The sequence below is a fragment of the Gymnoscopelus microlampas genome (assembly GCF_963454915.1).
Source record: "Gymnoscopelus microlampas genome assembly, contig: SCAFFOLD_25, whole genome shotgun sequence".
Taxonomy (NCBI): domain Eukaryota; kingdom Metazoa; phylum Chordata; class Actinopteri; order Myctophiformes; family Myctophidae; genus Gymnoscopelus; species Gymnoscopelus microlampas.
Genome location: NW_028155862.1, coordinates 1541370 through 1548463, shown reverse-complemented (window position 1 = coordinate 1548463; position 7094 = coordinate 1541370).

Sequence of the window (7094 nt, the reverse complement as noted above, 5' to 3'; positions counted from 1 at the left end):
TTTAAGAAAGTGGGTGTCAGTTTAGTCATAAGGAAGGCCTCTGGGCTCATGTATTGTGGATTGGGCTTCTATTTGGCCACTTTTAGCCAAGTCACACAGCCAGCAGCCACTCAGAATGTACTGGGAACCAGTTACAGCCAAACGTCACCAAAGTGCTTCTCTCAGCCTGATAAGGCTATTTTGACCAATGATTTTTTAAAGAAAATGAGTGTCAGTTTTGTCATAAGGAAGGCATTTGGGCCCATGTATAGTGCATTGGGAATCTATTTGGGCACTTTTAGGTACAACACACAGTCAGCAGCCACTCAGAAAGTACTGGGAACAAGTTACAGCCAAATGTCACCAAAGTGCTTCTCTCAGCCTGAAAAGGCTATTTTGACCAATGATTTTTTAAAGAAAATCAGTGTCAGTTTTGTCATAAGGAAGGCATCTGGGCCCATGTATAGTGCATTGGGATTCTATTTGGGCACTCTTAGGTACAACACACAGTCACCAGCCACTCAGAAAGAACTGGGAAAAAGTTACAGCCAAATGTCACCCAAAGTGCTTCTCTCAGCCTGAAAAGGCTATTTAGACCCATGATATTTTTAAGAAAGTGGGTGTCAGTTTAGTCATAAGTAAGGCCTTTGGGCTCATGTATTGTGGATTGGGCTTCTATTTGGGCACTTTTAGCCAAATCAGACAGTCAGCAGCCACTCAGAATGTACTGGGAACCAGTTACAGCCAAATGTTACCAAAGTGCTTCTCTCAGCCTGTAAAGGCTATTTAGACCCATTATATTTTTAAGAAAGTTGGTGTCAGTTTAGTCATAAGTAAGGCCTTTGGGCTCATGTATTGTGGATTGGGCTTCTATTTGGGCACTTTTAGGCAATTCACACAGTCAGCAGCCACTCAGAAAGTACTGGGAACAAGTTACAGCCAAATGTTACCGAAGTGCTTCTCTCAGCCTGAAAAGGCTATTTAGACCCATGATATTTTTAAGAAAGTGGGTGTCAGTTTAGTCATAAGGAAGGCCTTTGGGCTCATGTATTGTGGATTGGGCTTCTATTTGGGCACTTTTAGCCAAGTCACACAGCCAGCAGCCACTCAGAATGTACTGGGAACAAGTTACAGCCAAATGGTACCAAAGTGCTTCTCTCATTCTGTAAAGGCTATTTAGACCCATTATATTTTTAAGAAAGTTGGTGTCAGTTTAGTCACAAGCAAGGCCTTTGGGCTCATGTATTGTGGATTGGGCTTCTATTTGGGCACTTTTAGCCAAGTCACACAGCCAGCAGCCACTCAGAATGTACTCGGAACCAGTTACAGCCAAATGTTACCAAAGTGCTTCTCTCAGCCTGATAAGGCTATTTTCACCAATGATTTTTTAAAGAAAATGAGTGTCAGTTTTGTCATAAGGAAGGCATTTGGGCCCATGTATAGTGCATTGGGAATCTATTTGGGCACTTTTAGGTACAACACACAGTCACCAGCCACTCAGAAAGTACTGGGAACAAGTTACAGCCAAATGTTACCGAAGTGCTTCTCTCAGCCTGAAAAGGCTATTTAGACCCATGATATTTTTAAGAAAGTGGGTGTCAGTTTAGTCATAAGGAAGGCCTTTGGGCTCATGTATTGTGGATTGGGCTTCTATTTGGGCACTTTTAGCCAAGTCACACAGCCAGCAGCCACTCAGAATGTACTGGGAACCAGTTACAGCCAAATGTTACCAAAGTGCTTCTCTCAGCCTGAAAAGGCTATTTAGACCCATGATATTTTTAAGAAAATTAGTGTCAGTTTAGTCACAAGTAAGGCCTTTGGGCTCATGTATTGTGGATTGGGCTTCTATTTGGGCACTTTTAGGTACAACACACAGTCACCAGCCACTCAGAGAGAACTGGGAACAAGTTACAGCCAAATGTTACCAAAGTGCTTCTCTCAGCCTGAAAAGGCTATATAGACCAATTACATTTATAAGAAAGTGGGTGTCAGTTTTTTCATAAGGAAGGCATTTAGGCCCATGTATAGTGCATTGGGCTTCTATTTGGCCACTTTTAGCCAAGTCACACAGCCAGCAGCCACTCAGTTACAGCCAAATGTTACCAAAGTGCTTCTCTCAGCCTGAAAAGGCTATTTAGACCCATGATATTTTTAAGAAAGTGGGTGTCAGTTTAGTCATAAGGAAGGCCTCTGGGCTCATGTATTGTGGATTGGGCTTCTATTTGGGCACTTTTAGCCAAGTCACACAGCCAGCAGCCACTCAGAATGTACTGGGAACCAGTTACAGCCAAACGTCACCAAAGTGCTTCTCTCAGCCTGATAAGGCTATTTTGACCAATGATTTTTTAAAGAAAATGAGTGTCAGTTTTGTCATAAGGAAGGCATTTGGGCCCATGTATAGTGCATTGGGAATCTATTTGGGCACTTTTAGGTACAACACACAGTCAGCAGCCACTCAGAAAGTACTGGGAACAAGTTACAGCCAAATGTCACCAAAGTGCTTCTCTCAGCCTGAAAAGGCTATTTTGACCAATGATTTTTTAAAGAAAATCAGTGTCAGTTTTGTCATAAGGAAGGCATCTGGGCCCATGTATAGTGCATTGGGATTCTATTTGGGCACTCTTAGGTACAACACACAGTCACCAGCCACTCAGAAAGAACTGGGAAAAAGTTACAGCCAAATGTCACCCAAAGTGCTTCTCTCAGCCTGAAAAGGCTATTTAGACCCATGATATTTTTAAGAAAGTGGGTGTCAGTTTAGTCATAAGTAAGGCCTTTGGGCTCATGTATTGTGGATTGGGCTTCTATTTGGGCACTTTTAGCCAAATCAGACAGTCAGCAGCCACTCAGAATGTACTGGGAACCAGTTACAGCCAAATGTTACCAAAGTGCTTCTCTCAGCCTGTAAAGGCTATTTAGACCCATTATATTTTTAAGAAAGTTGGTGTCAGTTTAGTCATAAGTAAGGCCTTTGGGCTCATGTATTGTGGATTGGGCTTCTATTTGGGCACTTTTAGGCAATTCACACAGTCAGCAGCCACTCAGAAAGTACTGGGAACAAGTTACAGCCAAATGTTACCGAAGTGCTTCTCTCAGCCTGAAAAGGCTATTTAGACCCATGATATTTTTAAGAAAGTGGGTGTCAGTTTAGTCATAAGGAAGGCCTTTGGGCTCATGTATTGTGGATTGGGCTTCTATTTGGGCACTTTTAGCCAAGTCACACAGCCAGCAGCCACTCAGAATGTACTGGGAACAAGTTACAGCCAAATGGTACCAAAGTGCTTCTCTCATTCTGTAAAGGCTATTTAGACCCATTATATTTTTAAGAAAGTTGGTGTCAGTTTAGTCACAAGCAAGGCCTTTGGGCTCATGTATTGTGGATTGGGCTTCTATTTGGGCACTTTTAGCCAAGTCACACAGCCAGCAGCCACTCAGAATGTACTCGGAACCAGTTACAGCCAAATGTTACCAAAGTGCTTCTCTCAGCCTGATAAGGCTATTTTCACCAATGATTTTTTAAAGAAAATGAGTGTCAGTTTTGTCATAAGGAAGGCATTTGGGCCCATGTATAGTGCATTGGGAATCTATTTGGGCACTTTTAGGTACAACACACAGTCACCAGCCACTCAGAAAGTACTGGGAACAAGTTACAGCCAAATGTTACCGAAGTGCTTCTCTCAGCCTGAAAAGGCTATTTAGACCCATGATATTTTTAAGAAAGTGGGTGTCAGTTTAGTCATAAGGAAGGCCTTTGGGCTCATGTATTGTGGATTGGGCTTCTATTTGGGCACTTTTAGCCAAGTCACACAGCCAGCAGCCACTCAGAATGTACTGGGAACCAGTTACAGCCAAATGTTACCAAAGTGCTTCTCTCAGCCTGAAAAGGCTATTTAGACCCATGATATTTTTAAGAAAATTAGTGTCAGTTTAGTCACAAGTAAGGCCTTTGGGCTCATGTATTGTGGATTGGGCTTCTATTTGGGCACTTTTAGGTACAACACACAGTCACCAGCCACTCAGAGAGAACTGGGAACAAGTTACAGCCAAATGTTACCAAAGTGCTTCTCTCAGCCTGAAAAGGCTATATAGACCAATTACATTTATAAGAAAGTGGGTGTCAGTTTTTTCATAAGGAAGGCATTTAGGCCCATGTATAGTGCATTGGGCTTCTATTTGGCCACTTTTAGCCAAGTCACACAGCCAGCAGCCACTCAGTTACAGCCAAATGTTACCAAAGTGCTTCTCTCAGCCTGAAAAGGCTATTTAGACCCATGATATTTTTAAGAAAGTGGGTGTCAGTTTAGTCATAAGGAAGGCCTCTGGGCTCATGTATTGTGGATTGGGCTTCTATTTGGGCACTTTTAGCCAAGTCACACAGCCAGCAGCCACTCAGAATGTACTGGGAACCAGTTACAGCCAAACGTCACCAAAGTGCTTCTCTCAGCCTGATAAGGCTATTTTGACCAATGATTTTTCAAAGAAAATGAATGTCAGTTTTGTCATAAGGAAGGCATTTGGGCCCATGTATAGTGCATTGGGAATCTATTTGGGCACTTTTAGGTACAACACACAGTCACCAGCCACTCAGAAAGTACTGGGAACAAGTTACAGCCAAATGTTACCGAAGTGCTTCTCTCAGCCTGAAAAGGCTATTTAGACCCATGATATTTTTAAGAAAGTGGGTGTCAGTTTAGTCATAAGGAAGGCCTTTGGGCTCATGTATTGTGGATTGGGCTTCTATTTGGGCACTTTTAGCCAAGTCACACAGTCAGCAGCCACTCAGAATGTGCTGGGAACCAGTTACAGCCAAACGTCACCAAAGTGCTTCTCTGAGCCTGATAAGGCTATTTTGACCAATGATTTTTAAAGAAAATGAGTGTCAGTTTTGTCATACGGAAGGCATTTGGGCCCATGTATAGTGCATTGGGAATCTATTTGGGCACTTTTAGGTACAACACACAGTCAGCAGCCACTCAGAAAGTACTGGGAACAAGTTAAAGCCAAATGTCACCAAAGTGCTTCTCTCAGCCTGAAAAGGCTATTTTGACCAATGATTTTTTAAAGAAAATCAGTGTCAGTTTTGTCATAAGGAAGGCATCTGGGCCCATGTATAGTGCATTGGGATTCTATTTGGGCACTTTTAGGTACAACACACAGTCACCAGCCACTCAGAAAGAACTGGGAAAAAGTTACAGCCAAATGTCACCCAAAGTGCTTCTCTCAGCCTGAAAAGGCTATTTAGACCCATGATATTTTTAAGAAAGTGGGTGTCAGTTTAGTCATAAGTAAGGCCTTTGGGCTCATGTATTGTGGATTGGGCTTCTATTTGGGCACTTTTAGCCAAATCACACAGTCAGCAGCCACTCAGAATGTACTGGGAACCAGTTACAGCCAAATGTTACCAAAGTGCTTCTCTCAGCCTGTAAAGGCTATTTAGACCCATTATATTTTTAAGAAAGTTGGTGTCAGTTTAGTCATAAGTAAGGCCTTTGGGCTCATGTATTGTGGATTGGGCTTCTATTTGGGCACTTTTAGGCAATTCACACAGTCAGCAGCCACTCAGAAAGTACTGGGAACAAGTTACAGCCAAATGTTACCGAAGTGCTTCTCTCAGCCTGAAAAGGCTATTTAGACCCATGATATTTTTAAGAAAGTGGGTGTCAGTTTAGTCATAAGGAAGGCCTTTGGGCTCATGTATTGTGGATTGGGCTTCTATTTGGGCACTTTTAGCCAAGTCACACAGCCAGCAGCCACTCAGAATGTACTGGGAACAAGTTACAGCCAAATGGTACCAAAGTGCTTCTCTCATTCTGTAAAGGCTATTTAGACCCATTATATTTTTAAGAAAGTTGGTGTCAGTTTAGTCACAAGCAAGGCCTTTGGGCTCATGTATTGTGGATTGGGCTTCTATTTGGGCACTTTTAGCCAAGTCACACAGCCAGCAGCCACTCAGAATGTACTCGGAACCAGTTACAGCCAAATGTTACCAAAGTGCTTCTCTCAGCCTGATAAGGCTATTTTCACCAATGATTTTTTAAAGAAAATGAGTGTCAGTTTTGTCATAAGGAAGGCATTTGGGCCCATGTATAGTGCATTGGGAATCTATTTGGGCACTTTTAGGTACAACACACAGTCACCAGCCACTCAGAAAGTACTGGGAACAAGTTACAGCCAAATGTTACCGAAGTGCTTCTCTCAGCCTGAAAAGGCTATTTAGACCCATTATATTTTTAAGAAAGTTGGTGTCAGTTTAGTCACAAGCAAGGCCTTTGGGCTCATGTATTGTGGATTGGGCTTCTATTTGGCCACTTTTATCCAAGTCACACAGCCAGCAGCCACTCAGAATGTACTGGGAACCAGTTACAGCCAAACGTCACCAAAGTGCTTCTCTCAGCCTGAAAAGGCTATTTAGACCCATGATATTTTTAAGAAAGTGGGTGTCAGTTTAGTCATAAGGAAGGCCTCTGGGCTCATGTATTGTGGATTGGGCTTCTATTTGGCCACTTTTAGCCAAGTCACACAGCCAGCAGCCACTCAGAATGTACTGGGAACCAGTTACAGCCAAACGTCACCAAAGTGCTTCTCTCAGCCTGATAAGGCTATTTTGACCAATGATTTTTTAAAGAAAATGAGTGTCAGTTTTGTCATAAGGAAGGCATTTGGGCCCATGTATAGTGCATTGGGAATCTATTTGGGCACTTTTAGGTACAACACACAGTCAGCAGCCACTCAGAAAGTACTGGGAACAAGTTACAGCCAAATGTCACCAAAGTGCTTCTCTCAGCCTGAAAAGGCTATTTTGACCAATGATTTTTTAAAGAAAATCAGTGTCAGTTTTGTCATAAGGAAGGCATCTGGGCCCATGTATAGTGCATTGGGATTCTATTTGGGCACTTTTAGGTACAACACACAGTCACCAGCCACTCAGAAAGAACTGGGAAAAAGTTACAGCCAAATGTCACCCAAAGTGCTTCTCTCAGCCTGAAAAGGCTATTTAGACCCATGATATTTTTAAGAAAGTGGGTGTCAGTTTAGTCATAAGTAAGGCCTTTGGGCTCATGTATTGTGGATTGGGCTTCTATTTGGGCACTTTTAGCCAAATCACACAGTCAGCA